Below are 25,335 nucleotides of genomic sequence, written 5' to 3' on the forward strand. Positions count from 1 at the left end.
GCAAACGAACGCAGTACGACAACTGTTGGTTTCTTGAAAGACATTCTGAAACATGTAAATGCGCTCAATACCAAGCTACAAAGAAATGGAAAATTAATATTTGATCTGATACAAAGTGTGTCTTATTTCCGTCGCAAGGTGAAAAGACATTGCAAGTCAAGAATATTTTCAGTTTCCAACAATTTTTGAATATAAAAATAATTTCGAAATAAACATTTCAGTATTCTCAAATTTTATATCAGATCTTAAAAAGGAATTTGCAGCAATATTCCAGATAGAGAAGCTGCCGCGATTCTAAAAATCGCCTTTTGAAGTTTCTTCAGCGGTAGTGTGGACAGACGTGGCTGCGAAGTTGCTTTGCCTTTCGAAGCCTTTACTCCAGATGGTTATGACAGACTAGCACAAAGACATTTCCTTGCAAACTGCATCCGCTGAAGAATTTTGGAGTAAACATGTCCCAGAAAAACACGAAAATAGCAACAGGCTAGCCATATACCTGGCTACTAAATTTGTGACCGACCGGGGTGGCGCAGTGGTTAGCACACTGAACTCGCGTTCGTGAGGACTACGGTTCAAACCCGTCTCCAGCCATCCTGATTTAGGTTTTCCGTGATTTCCCTAAATCGTTTCAGGCCAATGCCGGGATGGTTCCTTTGAAAGGGCACGGCCGATTTCCTTCCCAGTCCTTCCCTAATCCGAACTTGTGCTCCGTCTCTAATGACCTCGTTGTCGACGGGACGTTAAACACTAGTTTCCTCCTCCTCCTACATATATTTGTGAAATTTCATTTTCAAAAACGATTTTTTTGTGGCATGAGCACCGCTCATAATTAACGGTCGGCCACCTTGATGACTATTCGGATAAGCTGCTTGCTTTAAGAAATTGGTTGAATCCCGCGAATTGAATTTTTAATATAAATATGACCACCTATTGTATTTCACACTTTGGGAGTGAAAATTAAAATAAAAAATAGGGCTGAATACAATCTTTTTTCTGAATTTTTCAATACAAATACGTCTGTCTATTGTATTTCATATTTTTTGAGAGTTAAAATAAAAAATTAGTAAGAATATGAACTTTTTTCTGGATTTTTGTATACAAATATGCCTATCTATTGAATTTCATATTATTTTGTGAGTAAAAATTAAAATGAAAAATAGCAAGCAATGTGATGTTTTCCTTCTGGATCTCGATAAAAAATTTCCAAAGTATCCGGGCCCATGCTGTAGAGCATGTTGGGTTACAACAGCGGTTGTGGGCGAGCGTTGTCCTGTTGGGACATGCCCCCTGTAATACTGTACAAGAATGGCAGCACCACAGGTACAATCACCAGCCTGACTTATAAATTTGCAGTCAGGTCGCTTCATTCGAAATGCACCCCAAACAATATAACTTCAGGTGTAGGTCCTGTGAGTCTAGGACGCAAACATGTTGCTTGCAGGCACCCCCTGTCCTCGTTCTGCCCAACACACGGCCGTCACTGGCACCGGGGCAGAGCCGGCTTTAATCAAAAAGCGCAACAGACCTCCACCCCGCCCTCCAATGAGCTCTCGCTTGACACCACTGCAGTCGGAACGGCGGTGGTTGGGAGTCAGTGAAATGCCTGTTACAGAGCGTCTGGCTCGGAACTGATCTTGAGCCAACCGATATGTGACAGTTCCTTGGTCACTGAAGTGCCAACTGCTGCTCATATTGCTGCTGTAGATGCAGTACGATGCGTCAGAGCCATATGGCGAACATGACGGTCTTCCATATCGGTAGTGCCACATGGCCGTAAGACCGTACATTCCCATGGCACCGCTGCCAGTAACCATGTAATGTACAATAGTTACATTCCTAGTCTTTCTGCACTATCGTGGAAGGAACATCCAGCTACTTGTAGCCCTATTACACGACCTCGTTCATACTCAGTGAGGTGTTGATAATGGTGTCTTCGTCGTCTTAAAGTCCTTCCTGACTACCATCAACTCACAAAATCCAGTCTGAAAGGTAACTGTCGCTCATGACCGTTACAGTGCGTATTTAAAGCACGGGCGTATATAAGGGGGGGGGGGGGAGGGGGGGAAGTGTCCATGGGGTCCGGACCCCCCCCCCCCTTCCCTAGTTTACACAAAAAAAACGCGAATATTAGAAGAATACCCACTTTTGAAACCCCGTGCCACAAAATAGTCGTGCAGTGCGCTTGGTTGACGTAGTGACGAGCCATGGAGGAATGAGGCTGCAAAAAACAGCTGTGCCCTGCGGCAGGGTGTCTACCCCCACCCTCACTAAGTGTGCAACGGAAGTGAGTGCAATCTTGTCAACAGTAGCGGAATTCCGCTACGCGTATTGGAGTTTTTTGGCGTTCGTGGCGTAGCGTCGGAATTCTGAAATTGTTAAACATGTAGCGGAATTCAACTTTCTTTGGCGAAATGTAAGGCCCTCGTAAATTTTCACTGCCAAGTACAAAACATGTAATATATGCACAGGAATGCAGATACCGAGCAGTCTTTCTCCATGGTGTTGTTGTTGTTGTGGTCTTCAGTCCTGAGACTGGTTTGATGCAGCTCTCCATGCTACTCTATCCTGTGCAAGCTTCTTCATCTCCCAGTACTTACTGCATCTTTCCGAATCTGCTTAGTGTATTCATCTCTTGGTCTCCCTGTACGATTTTTACCCTCCATACTGCCCTCCAATGCTAAATTTGTGATCCCTTGATGCCTCAGAACATGTCCTACCAACCGGTCCCTTCTTTTTGTCAAGTTGTGCCACAAACTCCTCTTCTCCCCAATTCTATTCAATACCTCCTCATTAGTTATGATGACAGACATTAAAACTAAAAGACTTATTAAGCTACTCGCAGAAACGTTAAGTGATTTGTTGAAAGTGTGACTAGACATCCAAAACAAGAACCGTTATTGATCATTATTATACTTCGTACACAATTACAGAGGAAAATTTTCGTAAGTTTGAAAAACGTATCTGAAGGTGATCAAAATTGCTGCATCAAAAATTCATGCATTTCACTGTGATTTTAATAAACATTGAAACGTTTCACACACAAAAAGCTAAAAGAAACCTTGTAAATTAATTCCTTATGCCTTAGCCAGTTCGTCTGATGACCATAGCTGTTAAGTCCCATAGTGCTCAGAGCCATTGTTTGAACCTTAGCCAGTTCAGATTACACATAAAGAGGAAAATTACCTGTCGCATCAAACTACAGTTACTATATCAACAGCAACTATTTGAATGAAGAACGATATTCAGGTCCATCACTGGACACTGTCGTCCTAGCTGTCGCTGATCGTTATATGCCCCAGCTGGAAAGATTTGGAATAGATTTGTTTATAGCTTTAATTATTTATTTGGGCTGTATATCGTCAGGAATTATGTAGACTATATCATAACTTACATTTGAAACTGTAGTGGAATTTGGATGTGCTCGTAGCGGAGTTAACTTATTTTTGGCTGGCAACAATGGACGGAACCAATGCATTGTGTTGTCTCTCTTCCCCTTGGGCAGTCACAATCGGAGTGACGAAGTTTCGGGCGTCGTGTGTTAAGCCAGCTTAAACTGTGCTTGCGTGTGTTTAGTTGTTAAAAGAGTCGTGTTTGAAAAAAAAACTTTGAAACGGACAAGACAGAAGTTGGTTATAATGTTTAATAACTTTTTTCTGTTTATATTTATAGTAAAAATTGCCTGGATTATGGTCGTTTTCTCTAGGAACTACTCACTTCGAAACCCTTGAAACGTTTTAGTATGATGTTAATGAAATTTCATGTGGTTACAGGCACATGTATTGGCAGTGTAAATCTCAACTTACAGAATTATTCAATCACTTATTGAAAGTGTCTTATATTTTTTCTATAATGAGTTTTCCATGGCCAATATAAACATAGAAAGCGTGTGATTGTTTTGGAGCTCCCTTTTTGTGGTAACTAATCTTGAATCTACGATCACTGAGACTGTACAGTGTGATATAATTTTATGAAGTTTAATATTGAATAATGGTTGCAACTTAGTCCATGTTAAAGTAGCTTTTTTTGCCAGCATAAGTGGTGACTGTTCATTGGCTGGAAAGTAAATATGACAAACAGTGGCGGATAAAAAAAATTTTGCACCCCTGAACACACCGTAATATATGCACCCCACTTAATTTTGGACGTTTGTTTTTGTCACTCTTATTCACGTTAAAGACACTTAAGCAATTGTCAAGCAACACCAGCACAAAAAAAGAGTTTGTAAATAAACAGTTCCAGTTGAAAATCGTACCACACTGTACACGAGCAGAAAGTTTTTATTTTAAACACAACAGTGATAAACTGACTAGCTTGGATTACTTGACCAAACTGTGCTATGATATAAAATCGTTAAGACAAGAATGACAATGCAGAATAATTTGGTTTCATTGTCGCCTCCTTCTCTATTCTCAATGAATGTTAACTTAAAAGCCGACAGCAGACAGCATTCTGGCAATAATAACTTTTCAAAACTCGACTCCAGTGTGATAGTGTTGGACCCTCCCCCCCCCCCCCCCCCCCCGGCCCCCTTCCCCATGCAAAAGCTGTAGGTACGTTCCTGATTTAAAGCAAACCTGATTTGCATCCTCATAGTGGAGCTACTAGCGCTTTTGCGACTGGCGCGAAATTTGAACAGACGTCATCTTTCTGATGTAGAAAGGCCCCTATCAACTTTCGTTTCTTTCGCACAACCTTTTCTTGTTGTTAGGATGTTTTACTTTGTTTTCGTCAATGTATTTCAACCTCCTCCTCTCTCTCTCTCTCTCTCTCTCTCTCACACACACACACACACACACACACACACACACACACACAAACGCGCGCGCGCGAGGGCGTTATTCTTCGAAGAAGCAGACTGAACTTATAATGAAGAATATGTCATCAGCGAAGTCGCAGTTGCGTTTAAGCCTGCGACATTGTAAAATGTGAGGCACGTTTTCGAAATACTGTAAGGGGATTCACTTGATGAAGCTTTAGACACGTCTGTTGATTCTGTCCTTCTTCATTATCTGCGGAATTAGCGGCGTGTTGACTCGGGGATCTCACTGTATTGCAGCTCAGCAAACCGCTTGTTACAGATTCTGCAATGACTGCGCAACTTACCTCACCCGCGAAATATGGACATTCGCATAGACGAACCCATACGGCCGGCTTGTTTAAGAACTGATGCATCTGATCAGCAAATCCTTCAAAATTAAAGAACAATGGGTATGAAATCGCGTTGCTCTAATTGTAATCAAGTATTGTGCTACTTAGCTGCATCCACTGTCACGTAACGTTTTTGTCTAAAGCAAGTGGTTGACTTCTGTTGCAGATAAAAGTCAATGAAGACTTACAAAGGTCGAATGTGAGAAATAATTCTTGTAGTGGCAAATTTTTGTACAGTGGTACGAGGGAGTGCCATGGACAGACAAAACACTAAAAAAACCTGACCGGTGGGGGGTGAGTGTGGATGTGGGGGTGTGTTTGAAGGTCACTTTTGTACATTTTTTATGAATAACCTTGAAGCCGCTGCCTCTAGGGAAAAAGTAACACAGTTCAAAATTAAACTACTTTAAAATTCCAATGAAAAAGATCCCCCCATTTTTCTCTCTGGGATTAATACCTCGCGCGTAGAGAGCGAAGGAATGTGAAAATCCCGCGCATGCGCTGTAGCTGAGGTGGTTTTTGTAGGCCGATTTGACATACAGGGTGTCCGAAAAGTCTTTCCCTGATTACATAAATTGATAACTCAGGCTAGAAGTAAGATACAAATATGAAACTGGTGTCTGTTAACAAACTATCAAAGTTTTTTTCACACATCAGTAAACTTCCACATGAGCACCCTTGGTAGCACGTAGCACATCTAGGCGATATTCAGTTTCCGTCCACACATTAGCCAACATCACTGAAGGGATCAATTCAATGACTGTGGTTATCCGTTGCCGCGGGGTTTCAAGATCTGGTACACATATTCGATAGACCTCGTGCTTGGCATAACCCCATAAAAGGAAGTCTAATGGGGTTATGTCAGGAGAGCGTGGAGGCCATACCGTTAGCCCATCACGACCAATCCATCGCCCAGGGAAGGTCATATCGAGATCTGCACGGACGTCCAAACCCCAATGAGGCGGTGCACCGTCTTGCTGAAACAAGACATCGGGGTGATACTGAAGCAGCTGAGGAACAGCATACAGTTGAATGTCCAGATACACTGCAGATGTGATGGTAGCCTCAGCGAAGAAGAATGGCCCGATAATTCGATCGTGCAATAGTGCGCACCAAACATTCCTTTGGACTGCCTCTGGTGCACTCCATTACCTCGCCAGGGGGTTGTGAACCCAATTGCGCACATTATGGCGATTCACAACTCCACTGACAAAAAAGGTCGCTTCGTCGGAAATGGCAATTCGTCTGAGATAACCATCATCGTCCTCGATACGTGATAGCATTTCGATCGCGAAGTCATATCGACGTGTACTGTCATTGGGCAACAAGGCCAGAACGATGTGCACTTTGTATGCACGAAACAATAAACGTTTGTGTAAAATGTCATGGAGAGAGCTTTTTGGCATCTGTAATTCACGCGAGGTCCTGCGCACCTATTTCTTCGGACTTCGCAGAAAAGACTGACTTCAGCTTCCACCCTGTCTGCTGAGGTTCTTGGTCGACCAGACCTCGGAAGGTCAGCAACCGATCCTGTGTTCTTGAACCTATCATACCAGGCTTTAATGCTCTTGACATCAGGTGGATTCCTTCCAAATGTTGTCGAAGTGTCATTGCACTGTGGTTGGTGGTCGTGTCTCATGATACCACAGGACACACTGTGCCTTCTCCTGATTGGTTAACATGGCTTCTTGGGCACTGTACCTCATCCCCTACTTATGTACTACGAACCTAAAACAGAAAAAAAACTTTGATAGTTGTAAACAATTCGTCACAAATTTCATATTTGTATCTGACTTCTAGCCTGAGTTATTAATTTATGTAATCAGGGAAAGACTTCTCGGACACCTTGTACTTTACCGACTAGATGGACGATAAGTGCCTGTGTAAAATTGTGTCTCGACTTCCTCTACGCCACTGTGGTACGTTGTAAACAAATTCCATTTACACTCAGGGTATGTTGGGCGACAATGGCAGCGGCGTATATACTGCAGTAAAGAACTGGATATCTATTGAGGTTTTTGCGGATTCCAAATGTGAAATCATCTGTATGAAGTTGAGCATTAAAGGTCGGTCAGTCATGGAAATCGGATGCTTTAATAGACCACCTGCTCCAGGAACTGAAGCGGCAAAGGGCTTCAGAAGGAACGTAGAACGTACATCTACATCAACATCCACATCTACATGTATACTCCGCAAGGTACCTTTCGGTGTGTGGTGGAGGGTACTTCCCTTTCCAATTCCATTCGCTAATTATTCGCAGGGCAGAACGATTACCGTAAGCCTCCGTGTGCGCTCGAAACTACATCTACATGGTTACTCTGAAAATCACGCTTAACTGCCTGGCAGTGTGTTCCCAATAACTATCTAGAACAGCGCGCGGGCAAAACGAACAACTACATCTTTCCGTGCCAGCTCTGATTTTAGTATGATGATCGTTTCTCCCTACGTAGGTCGGCATCAACAAGATATTTTCGCATTAGGAGGAGAAAGTTGTTGATAGAATTTCGTGAGAATATCCCTCCGCAACGAGAAACGCCTTTTTTTAATGATGTCCACCCCAAATTCTGTATCAGGTCCGAGACAGTCTCTCCCATAGTTCTCGATGGTAAAAAACGTGTTGCTCTTCTGTGAACTTCCTAGATGTACTCTGTTAATCCTGTCTCATTAGGATTCCATATAACACAGCAGTACTCCAGAAGAGGGCAGACAAGCGTAGTGTAGGCAATCCCTTTAGCGGATCCGTCACATCTTCTTAGTGTTCTCCCTACAAAACACACTCTTTGGTTTGCCTTCTCCACAACAACGTAGAGAACACTAGTGTGACCCATATTTGACTACTGCTTGAGTGTTTGGGGTCCCCACAAGGTCACAGTAATGGAAGATATTGAAGTAATTCAGACGCAGACTGCTAGGTTCGTTACTGGTAGATTCAAACAACACGCAGATATTATGGAGATTCTTCGGGAATTCAAAAGGGAATCGCTGGAGGCAAGACGACATTCTTTTCAAGGAATACTGTTGAGAAGATTTAGAGAACTGACATTTGAAGTTGGCTGCAGAACGATTCTACTGCTACCAATGTACATTTCGCATAGTGACCACAAAAAAAGACATGAGAAATTAGGGGTCATATCAAACCATTGGGTAATCGATATTCCCTCACTCTATTTGTGAGAGGAACAGGAAAGGAAATAAGTGAAAATGGTACAAGGCACCCTCTCTGGAGTATGGTTGTAGATATACATATTTCAGCAGGACAATGCTCTGCCACATATGACGAGGAATGTGCACGCCTTCTTCGAAGAGTGATAGGTACCACTACTTCCCTGGCGTGCATGTTTGCTTGGAATATTGGTCACCAAACATGTCTGCGATATGGTCAGTCAGCAATTTGTTCATTCTGGTCCTCCTGCAACCATTGTTGATATTATGTTATTATGTGTATGAACCACATAACAGTGTGTTCCTCAACAGTGCAACAAAGCCACTTTTGGAGCCTCTGATTCCAGAATGTGATGGCGAAACACTATACAGGATTCCCATGGTCAGGGCGCATATACAGTTCTGTCATTCCAACGATTTGTGTATTGTCACATCCCTAGTCTGCAAAATAAATTTCATTACAAGCTTGTGTCTCCTTGATGCTGCAATTTTCACACAAATGGTAGTGTATATAATGAAAATCCTTGGCAACCTTGTGTAGAACCACTTCTAATTCCTTTAGAAAACTGTTTATCTAAGGGAGAGAGATAATCAAAAGAGACCTAATCTCAAACAGTTCTCTCTCTGTAACTGTAGCTGCTGTTTTAAAAATATTTCTGAACATTTTCAGTGAGACATGGGGTATTTTGCTGATTTTGTATCCTGGAATTCCTGTTTTGTTATGTTGATCTCTTCAGAAATGTCTTAATATTTTATAGCTCTCTAGATTGGAGACACTTATTTCATTTTCATTCCATCCACACTTTGTCATAATAAAATCATATGGTCACTCAGTTGTCATAAATTTCAGTTTCCACCCATTTACTTTAGCACAGAACATTTTGTTGCTAACTTTTCATGATGGAACTATTTATATCATTAGCTATACTGCTTTCCTCCCACCCATGTGTAAAAAAAGAAAAATCCTGGTCACTCGTATGTGAGGGGTGGCGATGACTGTTACTGCTATTGCTGTAGAGAAAGCCCTGTGCCTATGGCTGCTGTTAATAGTGCTGATAAGCCCTGCCGCTGGTATGGGCAACAGCGAATCTGCTACTGTTGTTGATAGTGATTCTTCTGCTGTTGGTCGTGGCGGTAGTGCTTCTGCGACTAGCCCATCTACTTTTGAGGTTGATAGTGTTTCAGACGTGGACATTGCCACTGTATCTTGTACTTTTGCTTTTGGAACATTACTGGTGATTAGTTAAAATGTCTCTTTGCATAGCAGAGTCTTACCTTCTATACCTTCCATGTAGTCCGTTTCTGCTTAAATGTCCATCATACAACTTGTCAAGAGAGATGTGGTGTGCTGATATATCCTGCAAATATTCTTGAATTTTCTGTTTGTTTCTACTGTTTCTTGATTAATACAAGATATTTTCCATCAGATCATGTCTGAGGAAACATGATGACAAAAAAGGTTCATTACAAACTGTTTCTAGTAATTTGTTAGCCTACTCTAATTGTGATATACATCATTTCTGATGGTACTTACGACAATGTCAGTCGCTTCCTTAAGTGATTCCATCCACACTTTGTCATAATAAAATCATATGGTCACTCAGTTGTCATAAATTTCAGTTTCCACCCATTTACTTTAGCACAGAACATTTTGTTGCTAACTTTTCATGATGGAACTATTTATATCATTAGCTATACTGCTTTCCTCCCACCCATGTGTAAAAAAAGAAAAATCCTGGTCACTCGTATGTGAGGGGTGGCGATGACTGTTACTGCTATTGCTGTAGAGAAAGCCCTGTGCCTATGGCTGCTGTTAATAGTGCTGATAAGCCCTGCCGCTGGTATGGGCAACAGCGAATCTGCTACTGTTGTTGATAGTGATTCTTCTGCTGTTGGTCGTGGCGGTAGTGCTTCTGCGACTAGCCCATCTACTTTTGAGGTTGATAGTGTTTCAGACGTGGACATTGCCACTGTATCTTGTACTTTTGCTTTTGGAACATTACTGGTGATTAGTTAAAATGTCTCTTTGCATAGCAGAGTCTTACCTTCTATACCTTCCATGTAGTCCGTTTCTGCTTAAATGTCCATCATACAACTTGTCAAGAGAGATGTGGTGTGCTGATATATCCTGCAAATATTCTTGAATTTTCTGTTTGTTTCTACTGTTTCTTGATTAATACAAGATATTTTCCATCAGATCATGTCTGAGGAAACATGATGACAAAAAAGGTTCATTACAAACTGTTTCTAGTAATTTGTTAGCCTACTCTAATTGTGATATACATCATTTCTGATGGTACTTACGACAATGTCAGTCGCTTCCTTAAGTGATTCCATCCACACTTTGTCATAATAAAATCATATGGTCACTCAGTTGTCATAAATTTCAGTTTCCACCCATTTACTTTAGCACAGAACATTTTGTTGCTAACTTTTCATGATGGAACTATTTATATCATTAGCTATACTGCTTTCCTCCCACCCATGTGTAAAAAAAGAAAAATCCTGGTCACTCGTATGTGAGGGGTGGCGATGACTGTTACTGCTATTGCTGTAGAGAAAGCCCTGTGCCTATGGCTGCTGTTAATAGTGCTGATAAGCCCTGCCGCTGGTATGGGCAACAGCGAATCTGCTACTGTTGTTGATAGTGATTCTTCTGCTGTTGGTCGTGGCGGTAGTGCTTCTGCGACTAGCCCATCTACTTTTGAGGTTGATAGTGTTTCAGACGTGGACATTGCCACTGTATCTTGTACTTTTGCTTTTGGAACATTACTGGTGATTAGTTAAAATGTCTCTTTGCATAGCAGAGTCTTACCTTCTATACCTTCCATGTAGTCCGTTTCTGCTTAAATGTCCATCATACAACTTGTCAAATCTCAGAGCAGTGCACCTTGTTTTTTGTTTTGTCTGCATTTCTGGTGTGACTGCAGCCATTGTTACATTTTCTGATATGGTCTGCTGTTGAAATTCAAATGTTTTTTGTGAAGGCACGCAGTATTCAGGTTTGTAGGAGCAAGACAAACAATATTATTTACTTCTGTTTTCTAAAATTTCTTCACTTCTCATCAATCATTCAGAAATTGGTTAGTATTCTCTAACAATCTTGCATAGTATTTAATGATATTTTCATGCATTTAATCTAATATTTAATTCATATCTTTAAAAACAAAGATGATGTAACTTACCAAACGAAAGCGTTGGCATGTTGATAGATGTGATTAGTTAATTCATATCTTTTATTATGCGTTTCCACAGTAGCATCACAACTGGTGTACATTACTCCACAGTCACATACGTAAACGTTGGATGTAATTTGTGTGAAACAGCTTGATGACATTCTTTCTGCTTCACTTTATATGGTCCAACACTTGTTACTTTCTCATTACATAAAAGACTCATTATTGACTTGCGGTACTCACATCTGTGAACTATTTCTGTCTCATTGTCCCATCCACAGACTTGTATTATCAGATTTTGTGTGTTAAAACCCAAATGATCATTTCGTATTTGTATTTCAGGAAGGCCTCTATAACTTTTGCTCTGTTTCCTCTTTTTCTGTTAATCAGAGTGCCAGGGGTGCAAGAACGGAAATTTTAAACTCTAGGAGTAGACACACCTAAATTGCACATCGCTGCATCCAATAAAAATTGAGTCCAAGTTGAAATATATACGCTTGGAGGACAGTGACATTAGAGCAAGGCTGATTTATCAAGTACCGCAAACTTAACGTAGAATGAGCTTTTCTAGTACTTACTTTCCTGCTTTGGTCTTGTGCTTTCCACTTCATCTCAAAAATATGGACAGGTACAGAAATGTGTGGAGAATTGTGTTTTCTGTGTGGCATTCATGAGCAAAACAGGAATTGGCACGAGTGCAACTTTTTATGGCGCATGATGAAAATAACTTGTGACTTTTCACAGTCTATTTTGTAATGAGTGGAGGGGATTGTTGTTGTGCTGACATGTACTAATCATGCCATGCCATACCTGTTGTCAGCTACATGGTTCAAATGGCTCTGAGCACTATGGGACTTAACATCTGTGGTCATCAGTCCCCTAGAACTTAGAACTACTTAAACCTAACTAACCTAAGGACATCACACACAGCCATGCTCGAGGCAGGATTCGAACCTGCGACTGTAGCAGTCACGCGGTGCCGGACTGAACGCCTTAACCGCAAGATCACGGCGGCATCAGCTACATTGTCTGAGCTTTATCTAACACAACAGAGTACAATGGCAAATTGTCCCGTACTGTTGCTGAATTCAGGAAAATATTTCAGAGCAGAAAATTAAATATCCATTCTGTGAAAACTGTAATATGAACTATTTTATGGTAGTTGCCTTGCTTCCCAGAAAGGTACAGTAATAGACTGTTTGGAACGAAGCCATGACCTGAGCCAGCATCAAGGAGTTGTGGCGTCGGTAGGTCACATTGACCACACAAATTACAATCTTTGGAACATTAACTGCTCTGATGAGCCGCCATGTTTAATTCTGTCTGCCTTTGTATTTCATGCAGTGTTCATGTGTATCAGTCTTTGTGGCAAAATATATGTGAATATAGAGAACTTGGGAACTGTTTATTACGTATATTACGATTCGTATCCAGAATCCAATATTGGTGACCCCAGACAAAAAGTTCTATGTCTTCCGCAACTTCCACGCCGGTCGTATAGAATCAACAGGTTTCACATACAAAGCCATGGCTACATCACCAACCATTCTTTATGAAGTTTTGGAGTCCCAGCTCTTCCAATCAGGCCAACACAACCCTCCGCTGTCGGTTATTTCGCATCTAACAGACAATGATCTACGATCTTCGATGAGGATAACCTCTACTTTAGCAACTACACAACGACCGAGTGTTACGCATTACCTCAGACAGTGGACTCAGGTTTTGTTTTGCCGGACTACGCACAAAAAGTGAAAAGTGAAGTGGATGATCTATTAAACAGGGTGACGATCGATCGCTCGTACTATGTTCAAAGGGACCGAAATTCGCACACGTGCTTTAATCCTCTACGCGCCACGACATTGGTTACAGCAGTGCCGTGTGCAATGCCACCATTTGTGCAAAACACACAGTCAATTATTACCAAGCTACACCAGGCGCCTTCCTCACAAATCAGTAAGACATTTTTATGCATCCAGTTCACCAGAACAAACCACTAGTTTCGCGACCACATGGGTATGAGCGCACTCACATAGCCTCTTCACCCAGCAACTTTGTACTATGACAGTGTGACAGCCAACAGGTTTCATCAGTGTTTTATGGTCCTACCATGAAGGGTTCGTGGCCAGTGTGCGCGGAAAACTCTCGATCTTGACACTTTAAGCTCCAGGCCAGCCCCTCCCACGTGGGGCCTCAATTCTGACCATACATCTGCTCGCTCCTTCGGCAGTACCGTCTGTGCCTGATGCGCCGGCCTTCAGCGTCATTTCCGAGTTGGACAATGTCAGTGCTATTCCTGCAATTTCCGGTCCATGGCCCTCATTACGCGCTGCTTACCCATTTGCTTCCATACTACTGACCGTGCCTGCAATGTCATGTTTTTGGGCGTCTTTAGAGACATTACAAACAGCTGTTGTTCTGAACATGTGTGCTAGTAACATTTCCACTCTGGTGATACCGGATCCCAGCAGGAACTCTTGTGCAGCAGGACCTCAGGCCTTCCAAGACACGCTGAAGGCACCTTCATCTACACCTCCAGGCCGCCTACCCAAGCTACCTCCCCTGTACGAGGACAATCCAGTTTCATGGTTCACACTGGTGGAGCACCTCTTCAAGCTGCATCAAGTGACTGATGACAACACCAAGGTCCTCTGTTTGGTCACACACCTTCACATCCTCTCAGGTTTAATTCGTGGTCTCCTACTTTCGCCTCCACCACCACCGAAGTACGAGTTCGTCAAAAAAACGATATTGGATTGACTTGCCTGCTCGCCACAGAAAATGATAATCAAGATTCTGTATGAGGAGCACCTTTGGGGACTGCACTCTGTCACAACTTTGGCGCCAACTCAGGCTACTCGTGAGTGAACACATGATGCCAGACTTCACCCTGTGGGCGGTATGGTCTGCCAAGTTACCTACTGACCTACAGATACACCTACTGCCACACTCTTTCAAGCCCATTGGCTCTCTCCTACGCATCGCAGATCAGCTGTATGAGCTCTGTGGTGTCACCGCCAGACACCACACTTGCTAGGTGGTAGCCTTTAAATCGTCCGCTGTCCGTTGGTATACGTCGGACACGCGTGTCGCCATTATCAGTGATTGCAGACCGAGCGCCGCCACACAGCAGGTCTAGAGAGACTTACTAGCACTCGTCCCAGTTGTACAGCCGACTTTGCTAGCGATGGTTCACTGCATACATACGTTCTCTATTGCCGAGAAGATAGTTTAGTATAGCCTTCAGCTACGTCATTTGCTATGACCTAGCAAGGCGCCATTATCAGTGATTATTGATATTGTGAATCATGTACCATCAAGACCGACGTTAATTATTAATGGATCAAAGTTAAGTATTCCACCAGCTACGTCCGTTTTTCTGAAGTCTAATTTCCTTGTCCTGTTCCAGACCTCACGCCAGCCTGCGAGAGCTAAAACGCGTGCCTTTCAGCCTCCTCTAGTACCACGGTGTTGGCTCTCCTGCCAACCACAACAAGCCCCTACACCAGAAACACCCAGCTCATCCACTATCGCTGTGTGACACACCTCCTGTTTAACGGCCGCCTGCAGGCAGGGGCAGCGACCGTTCTGCTTCCACATCTTCTATGCCGCGAGGCAGTACTCGTTCACTCTCTCCTCTTTCCAAGCACTCAAGAATCACCTATGCTCCATACATCCCGGTTTACGTCCCAGAACAGATCAACGAGGGCAAGCCTCTCCCGCTATGTCACTGCCACCACCACATCTGGCTTATCTGTACTGTTGGTACCACAAGATTTTTGGGGCTGAGGCCAAGAAGAGCAGGTTACCTTTCCAACACCCAAATGCCAACTGCAGGAACTAAGTGACGCCGAGTCCTGTGGGGAACTTCACAGGCATCCCCTAACATTGCGCTCCGTCCACTCGTCTCCTTGGCCAAGCACTTGTTTTTTCATGACAGACATTTCATCACAGTTTGTCTACCTAATTGACACTGTTGCTGACGTGTCTATCATACCTCAATCAGTGGCTCCTACTGACTTTTCAATGACGAAGTCTGTACTACGAGTTGTCAACGCATCAGCGTTACAAATTGTTGGTTCTGTGAAAGTGATGTTGCAACTATCCCCTTCTCTGTGTTTCCCGTGGACCTTCTACATCACCAACATCGATGAATCAATTTTCATTATGGATTTTTTTGTCCTATTACAAGCTCTCCCTGAACGTAGTCCAATGTTCAGGGTTACACCACCCGTCCAACACTCAGATAACATGATCTGGCATCCATTCCCCTTGTTCTGTTTCCTCCGCAAGATGGGATTTAGTTCGTAAGTGTTCCGCCCTCGCAGGCAAGATTGTGAGCTGTGTCACTAACCTACTTTCAGAATACGACTCAGCGGTGCACCTCCTCCAGGAGAACGATGAGCTGAAACAACGCATTGCTCACACTTACAACAAGCTTGCTGCGGCCCGGAACTCGCTGTTGAAACTGCAATCAGCAGTTCCTTCACCAGATCGAACTTCATCGCCAAGCATCAGTTAAAACACTCATCAGGTTAGTTCAAAAACATTCATTGCGTCTGACGATTGGCGTTCAATGACCTCCACACCGCCCAAGCGCCCATTACAAGCAGTGCCTCGTGTTTCATACAGTGTCTCCAATAACAGTCGCTCACACAGCACGACCACTCCCACTATGCAGGCAGCCACCCCACTTGTTGATAAACATTCCCGCGCGTCAGCCAAGCAACTCGGCGGACATCACTGTCCCTCGCGCGATTCCAGCACCTCACTCGCCTGCGCCAGTTGCCCAAGGCAAAGTTAACAACAGACAGTCGCTGCACGCCCCACTCCGCTCCGTGCTGCGCGTGCAGCCGACCTCTACAAACAAGCGCACGCCATGCTCGTGTAATAGGCATGTGACTTTCATGCTGCCTTTTCCCACTCACACTAACGCCTACGTCTCATCGCGACCCACTCGTCCCAAAACTCCACGTCAGAACGTTAATCAGCCTCATGTGCAGTTCTCTGTATCTTCCGTCACTGACGGAACAACATACAAGATAATTACCACTGCCAGCCCTCCTATTAGACACAAGGATAGACACCTCAACCCCATTAAGTTGCATACGGCCTGGCAGCTTATTAATGAGCTTTTGGAGGCAGACATCCTACAGCCATCAGACAGTAATTAGTATTCACCATTTCACCAAACATGATGGTTCTTTTCGAATGTGCTCTGATTACAGATGTTTAAATGCTCGCACTGTCATGGACAATTACCCCATGCCAAACATAAACGATTTCACTCATATGTTATCGGGCGCCACAATCTTCAGTGTGATTGACTGCAAACATGCTTATCACCAGATTCCCGTAGTGCCGGAAGACATTCCAAAGACTGCGATCATCATGCCGCTCGGTTTGTTCCAGTACAACTTCATGCCATTCAGTTTAAAGAATGCAGCACAAATGTGGTAATGTTTCATTGACTCAATCTTACAACAATTCGGGTTCTGCTTCTCATTCCTGGATAACATACTCATTTTCAGCAAATCGACTGAAGACCACGAAGATCACATATCCCATGTCCTCCAGACTTTGGCATCCAATGGTGTCGATGTCAACAAAGAAAAATTCCAATGGCGTCATCTTTTGTGACATTTCTGGGTTACACTGTCTCTGCAGATGTAATAGAGCCTCCCAAATCCTGCGTGCAGGCTACCACGTCATTTCCATCCTTGACTATGTACAAAGAACTCAGACGTTTCCTAGTTACTATAAATTACTACTCCTGTCATCTACCTTCTGGCAGCACCGTGCACACCCTGCTGACGAACTCGCTCTTCGACAAACAAACTTTGGTCATTAAACCAGTCCGTTGGACTGAACCCATGCTAGAAGCTTTCAGGGCTCTTAAAACAGCTTTAGCTAACGCAGTCATACAGCCCACCCTGACCCGTCTGCCGATTTGTTCATCACTACAGACGCCAGTGACATCACAGTCGGGGCAGTATTACAACAGAGCAAAGGCGACAAAGTTTCTCCAAAAAACTGTCTACAGTACAGAAGAAATATTCCGCTTTTGATAGAGAGCTTCTGGTAGTGTACGGGGCCGTCAAACATTTCCACACTCACATCGAGGGCCATCCTTTCTTCATTCCTATTGATCACAAACCACTGGCGGCTGCCTTCTGCAACCCGCCAGAGGACCCCCCCCCCCTCCCCCTTCCATCCCCCACCCTATGACGCTTCCGCCACTTCGACCTGGTCTCTCCATTTACTACGACAGAGGCACGGAGAACATCCCCGCTGAATTCCTCTTGCAGATCAATACCGTTTCAAGAATGAGATTTTCACTCTGCAGCCAAGTGAGCGCTGTCCCAAGTTCGAGTCCCGGTCAGGCACACAGTTTTAATCTGCCAGGAAGTTTCAATGCTGTTTCAAGTATTGTTGATTTATCTGACCTCGCCGCTCTATAGGCTTCGGTCGAAGACAGTCAGGTTCTGCTCACGGACCTGCAGTCTTTGCTCATGTTTACCAAGTCTAAGTTCCCTGGCATTTCAGATGAAGTGTGGTGCGACTCTTCTACGGGCACTCTGCGGCCTTTGCTCCCGCTCACACTTCACCGACAGGTTTTCTACGCCTTACATAATCTCACCCACCCCCGCATCCGAGCCGCCACTCGCCTCGTCACCGAGTGTTGTGTGGACAGGTGCGAAATGGGACTGTCAAACATGGGCACGCAGCTGCATTTGCTGTCAACAAAACAAAATAGGACGTCACACCTCTCCAACACTCGGCAAGTCTGACATCCCTAAGGGACGTTTCTGTCATGTACATATCGACCTTATCGGTCCCCTGCCTCCATCGGATGGCCACAGGTTTATCCTGTCCACAATAGACGTATGTCCTGTTGGGTGGGAGCCATCCCCTTACCCAACATCACAGCAGAAACTGTGGCCAAAGGATTCATTTCTTCTTGGATCACTAGGATACTGCCCGTCCACCATCACAACAGACCAGGGTCGATAGTTCGAATCTGCACTTTTTACAATTCTCTGTAATCTTTGTGATATTAAAAATATCCATACGACAGCCAACCACCCTCAAAGCAACGGGTTGGTGGAACAATGGCACTGCACCCTTAAAACTGCACTCAGGTGCCACGACTTTCTCTGGTCTGCGGCACTTCCTTGGGTATTGCTGGGCCTACGTTCTACATTTATACCAGATTTACACGAGTTCATTTTTGGCGAAAACCCGGTTTTACCTGGGGAACTAATTCTCCCCCAAGATCCCAGAGGCTCCCCCTCCTTCCCAGACTTTATCGGAAGGATGCATGCACACTTTGGAAACACCTGACTACAACCACCTGTCAGTCATTCCCTACCTGGCACTTACATGCCAACCGCACTCAGCACTTGCTCATACGCCATGCTCAGGGACGACTGTCGGACAACCCTTACAACCCCCTTACCTCAGCCCCTTCGAAGTACTCAGACTCACGTGTGTAGGTACCTACCTTAACACAAACACCCTGTCATTATAGGCCCTTTTTTCAGAGACTGAGGCAGTAAATACCTTGGCAACAAGGCCATGGACAGAAGTAAACAGATGGTCAAACCATTTAATTTATTATCTACATGCTTGCACGCCTATCCCTCTAATTAACAGAAAAAGTGGAAACAGAGCAAAAGTTATAGAGGCCTTCCTGAAATACAAATACGAAATGACCATTTGGGTTTCAACACACAAAATCTGATACTACAAGTATGTGGATGGAACAATGACACAGAAATAGACCACAATGTGTGTACCGCAAGTTGCCTTTCATTGTATTATCTTGCATATCAGAACATTGTTCCTAAATTCATTCATAGTAAACATATACATGTCTTAAATTGGTAAGTAATTAATATGTATTTGATGTCAACAATGAGACTTTTATGTAATGAGAAAGTGATAACAGGTGTTGGACCATCTACAGTGAAGCAGAAACAATGTCATCAAGCAGTTTCACACAAATGATATCCAACTTTTACTCATGTGGAATTTTTACCGTCACCTCTAACATTGATGTAGCGTTCACACACTGAGTGGTAAAAATACCAATGCCACATCAGTCGATCACTGACCACCGTACAACAAGTGTCTATTTAATTGTCGTGCTGATCACTCAGCTACCAGGGCCGGGCGTATTAATCAAGAAACACTAGCAACAAATAGAAAATTTAAGAATATTTGCAGAAGATATCAGCACGTCACATCTCTAATGACAACACGTTTTATGAAGGACATTTAAGCAGAAACAGACTACATGGAAGGTATATGAGGTAAGATTCTGCTATGCAAAGGGACATTACAACTTATCACCAGTAATGTTCCAAAAACAAAAGTAGAAGATACAGTGACAACGTCCACAGCTGAAACACTGTCGACCTCAAAAGTAGATGGGCTAGTCACAGAAGCACTACTGCCACCTCCAACAGCAGAAGAATCACTATCAACAACAGTAGCAGATTCACCCATAGCCGCAGTAGGGATTATCAGCTCTGTTAACAGCAGCCACAGATACAGGGCATTCTCTACCAGCAATAGCAGTAACAGAGCCATGGCTACCTGCAAATGTGCCATGCCTCATAATAATAACAATAATAATAATAATAACCCTATCACGGTCCACAATGGTAAGGACACTGCTAGCCACACGGAAAATGATTTAAATCCAAAAAGATATGTTTTGAAGGATATGCCTTCCTGCAACCACTCTAGAAGGAAAACAAAGACAGAGGATGAGATGGTCATATGAAGTTAACCGACATCTAATGTTCTGTTATTACCAAGCAACAAACTTAGGAACCAACACAACTGGATACAGATATACACAATATTTATTACCTGATTCCCAGAATTAAAATTTTTAACAGAACAACGACTAGCTGACCAGATCCGTGTAATAATCAAAAATAACAGGATACCCCAGTCAGAATTAGAAAACATCAAACAAGAAGTACAACAAATACTGGACCAAAATAATGTGCAATCAGAAGAAAAATAAAATACAGTAATGGACTCAAACATCCCAGAGCAAACAAACAAAGAACAACACGCATCAATTAAACAATCAGAGGAAAACAAAATCTTAAGACAGCCACCAGAACAAGCACAAATAGAACACGAAGTGACACACATGTTAGATATAGTAGAAAAATTTCAGCTGACATATATAGAATACAAAGACACAAATACAGACATTAGACCATTCTTGCATAGACACAAACACACACACAAAATTTCGAGCTTCCGCAACCGGCATTTGCTTCGTCAGGAAAGAGGGAAGGAGAGGGAAAGATGAAACCTAAAGATCAAGCAGACACAGCAAACCCAGAAAAATATCACCCCATAACATGTCTACAAACAATATACAAAATATTAACTTCAGTCATTACACAGAAATTAATGACATATACAACACTGAACAAAATTATAAATGAAGAACAAAAAGTGCTGCGGCAAAGGAGCACAAGGATGTAAAGAACAACTGATAATAGATGCAGAGGTGACATATCAAACTAAAACTAAACAAAGGTTGCTACACTACGCATACATTGATTACCAAAAAGCTTTTGATAGTGTACCCCACACATGGTTACTACAAATATTGGAAATATACAAAGTAGATCCTAAATTGATACTGTTCCTAAACATAGTAACGAAAAATTGGAAAACCACACTTAATATCCAAACAAATTCAAATAGTATCACATCACAGCCAATACAGATTAAGCGTGGAATATACCAAGGAGACTTATTAAGTCCTTTCTGGTTCTGCCTTGTTCTGAACCCACTATCCAACATGCTAAATAATACAAATTATGGATATAATATTACTGGAACATACAAACACAAAATCACACATTTGCTATACATGGATGATCTAAAACTACTGGCAGCAACAAATCAACAACTCAACCAATTACTAAAGATAACAGAAGTATTCAAGTGTGACATAAATATGGCTTTTGGAACAGACAAATGTAAGAAAAATAGCATAGTCAAGGGGAAACACACTAAACAAGAAAATAACATATTGGATAACCACAGCGACTGCACAGAAGTGATGGAAAAAACAGAAGCCTATAAATATCTAGGATATAGACAAAAAAATACGAATAGATAATACAAATATTAAAGAAGAATTGAAAGAAAAATATAGACAAAGACTAACAAAAATACTGAAAACAGAATTGAGAGCAAGAAACAAGGCAAAAGCTATAAATACTTATGCTATACCAATATTGACCCACTCTTTTGGAGTAGTGAAATGGAGTAACACAGACCTAGGAGCACTCAACACACTTACACGATTACAATGCCACAAATATAGAATACATCACATACATTCAGCAATGGAAAGATTCACATTAAGCAGAAAGGAAGGAGGAAGGGGATTTATCGACATAAAAAAACTTACATTATGGACAGGTAGACAATTTAAGAAAATTCTTTATAGAGCGAGCAGAAACTAGCAAAATACACAAAACAATCACTCATATAAATACATCGGCTACACCATTGCAATTTCATAACCACTTCTATAACCCTTTAGATCACATAACATTAACACATATGAAGAAAGTAAATTGGAAAAAGAAAATACTACATGGCAAGCACCCGTATCATCTAACACAGCCACACATTGATCAAGACACATCCAACACTTGGCTAAGAAAAGGCAATATATACAGTGAGACGGAAGGATTCATGATTGCAATACAGGATCAAACAATAAACACCAGATATTACAGCAAGCATATTATTAAAGATCCCAATACCACAACAGATAAATGCAGACTTTGCAAACAACAAATAGAAACAGTAGATGACATCACAAGTGGATGAACAATACTAGCAAATACAGAATACACCAGAAGACGTGGCAATGTAGCAAAAATAATACATCAACAACTTGCCATACAACATAAACTAATAAAATAACCCGTTCCCACATACAAGTATGCACCACAAAATGTACTGGAGAATGATGAATACAAATTATACTGGAACAGAACCATTATAACAGATAAAACAACACCATATAACAAACCTGACATCATACTCACCAATAAAAAGAAGAAATTAACACAACTAATCGAAATGGCCATACCCAATACAACAAATACACAGAAGATAACAGGAGAAAAAATTGAAAAATACATCCAGCTGGCTGAGGAAGTCAAGGACCTGTGACATCAGGATAAAGTTGACATTATACCAATTATACTGTCAACTACAGGAGTCATACCACACAATATCCACCAGTACACCAATGCAATACAGCTACATCCAAGCATATATATACAACTACAGAAATCTGTAATTATTGATACATGTTCAATTACCCGAAAGTTCCTAAATGCAATGTAACATATAGTGTACAGTTAAAAGGAAGTCACGCTTGATCAAGGTCCGCATCACTTTCCATTTTTAACCAGACATAACATCTGAGAAAGGAAAGAATAATAATAATAATAATACTTAGCAGCAGCAGCAACTGAGTGACCAAAACAGGAATTCCAGGGTACAAAAGCAGCAAAATACACCATGCCTCACTGAAAATGTTCAGAAATATCTTTAAAACAGCAGCTAAAGTTACAGAGAGAGAACTGTTTGTGATCAGGTCTCTTTCTATTATCTCTCCCCTTCAGATAAACAGTTTTCTAAAAGAATTAGATGTGGTTCTATGGAAGGCAGCCAATGATTTGCCTTATATACGCTACCATTTGTTTGAAAATTGCAGAATCAATGAGAGACAAGACTGCAGTGAAATTTATTTTTCAGTCTAGGTATAACACACAAATTGTGCGAATTACAGGACTGTATATGCGCCCTGAGCATGAGAATCCAGTATAGTGCATAGCCGTCACATTCTCCAATCAGAGGCTCTAAAAGTGGCTTTGATGTGCTGTTGAGGAACACTGTTATGTGGTTCATACACATATCAACATAATATCAACAATGGTTGCAGGAGGACCAGAATGGACTGATTATATCTCCGACATGTTTGATGATCAACATGCCAAGCAAACATACACGCCAGGGAAATGGTGGTACCTATCATTGTTCGAAGGAGGCTTCCACATTCCTCATCACATGTGGCCAGGCACTGTCCTGCTGAAATATCTACACCTACAAACATACTTTGCACTGCATACCTTGTACCACTGCTACTCATTTCCTTTCCTGTTCCACACGCAAATAGAGTGAGGGAATAACGATTACCTATATGGCTGCACACAACACCCAATTTCTCATGTCTGTTTTTGTGGTCCTTATGCAAAATGTAAATTGGCAGCAGTAGAATCATTCTGCAGCCAGCTTCAAATGTCAGTTCTCTAAATCTTCTCAACAGTATTCCTTGAAACAAATGTCATCTTCCCTCCAGTGATTCCCATTTGAGCTCCTGAAGCACCTCCATAATATCTGCATGTTGTTTGAACCTACCAGTAACAAACCTAGCAGTCCACCTCCGGATTACTTCAATATCTTCCTTTACTATGACCTGGTGAGGATACCAAACATTCAAGTATGCATCACACTAGTGTTCTATACGCCATCTCCTTTACTAATGAACCAAACTTTCCTAACATTCTCCCAATAAACCAAAGTTGGCCATTTGCTTCCATTCTAAATCCTTATTTGCTTGTTCTATTTCATATTGTTTTGCAATGTGATTCCTACATATTTAATAGACTTGACCATGTCAGCCGGCGTGCTACTAATGCTACATTCAAACATTATGGGTTTATTTTCCCTATTTATCTGCATTAATTAACATTTTTCTACATTTAGAGGTAGCTGCCATTCAACACACCAACTAGAAATTTTGTCTAAGTCATCTTGTGTCCTCCTATAATCACTCAATAACATTTCCTTCCCATACGCCATAGCATCATGAGAAAACAGCCAGAGATTGATGCTCACCCTGTCCATCAGATCATTTATGTTTATAGAGGGTACTGTCAGTCCTGTCACAATTCCCTGGGGCACTCCTGACGATACCCTTCTCTCTGATGAACATTTGGCTTTGAGGACAATGAACTGGCTTCTATTACTTAAGAAGTCTTCAGCCACTCAGACATATGGGAACCTATTCCATATGCTTAATAACAGTCTGCAGTGTTGAACCATGTCAAATGCTTTTTGGAAATCTAGGAATATGGAATCTGCCTGTTGCCCTTCATCCATAGTTCACAGGATGTCAGGTGAGAAAAGGATAAACTGAGTTTTGGTTGAGTGATGCTTTCTAAAACTGTGCTGATTTGTGGACAGAAGCTTTTCCAGCTCAAGAAAATTTATTATTTTTGAATTAAGAATATGTTTGAGAATTGTGCAGCAAACTGATGTTAAGGATACTGGTCAGTAATTTTGCAGATTCTTTCCTTTACTCTTCCTGTATACAGAAGTGAGCTGAGTTTTTTCCACACACTTGGGATTTTGTGCACTGGGCGAGAGATTTGGGATAAATGAGAGCTAAGTAAGGGGCCAATGCCATAGAGTATTCATTGTAAAATCGAATTAGAACTCCATCTGCATGTGGTGACTTATTTGTTTTCAACTCTTTCAGTCATTTTTCTACAGCACATATGCCTATTACTATGTCCTTCATATAGGAGTCTCTGTGATGATCAAACAATGGTGTGTTTGTATGATTCTGTTGCATGAACAATTTCTTAAACATGAAATTTAAAACTTCGGCTTTCTTTTTGCTATCTTCTATGCCACACCAGACTGATCAGTGAGTAACTGAATAAAAGTCTTTGACCTGCTTGGTGATTTTACAAGGGCCATAATTTTCTTGGGGTCTCTG

The sequence above is a fragment of the Schistocerca gregaria genome, chromosome 3, assembly GCF_023897955.1.
Source record: "Schistocerca gregaria isolate iqSchGreg1 chromosome 3, iqSchGreg1.2, whole genome shotgun sequence".
In the NCBI taxonomy this organism is placed as follows: domain Eukaryota; kingdom Metazoa; phylum Arthropoda; class Insecta; order Orthoptera; family Acrididae; genus Schistocerca; species Schistocerca gregaria.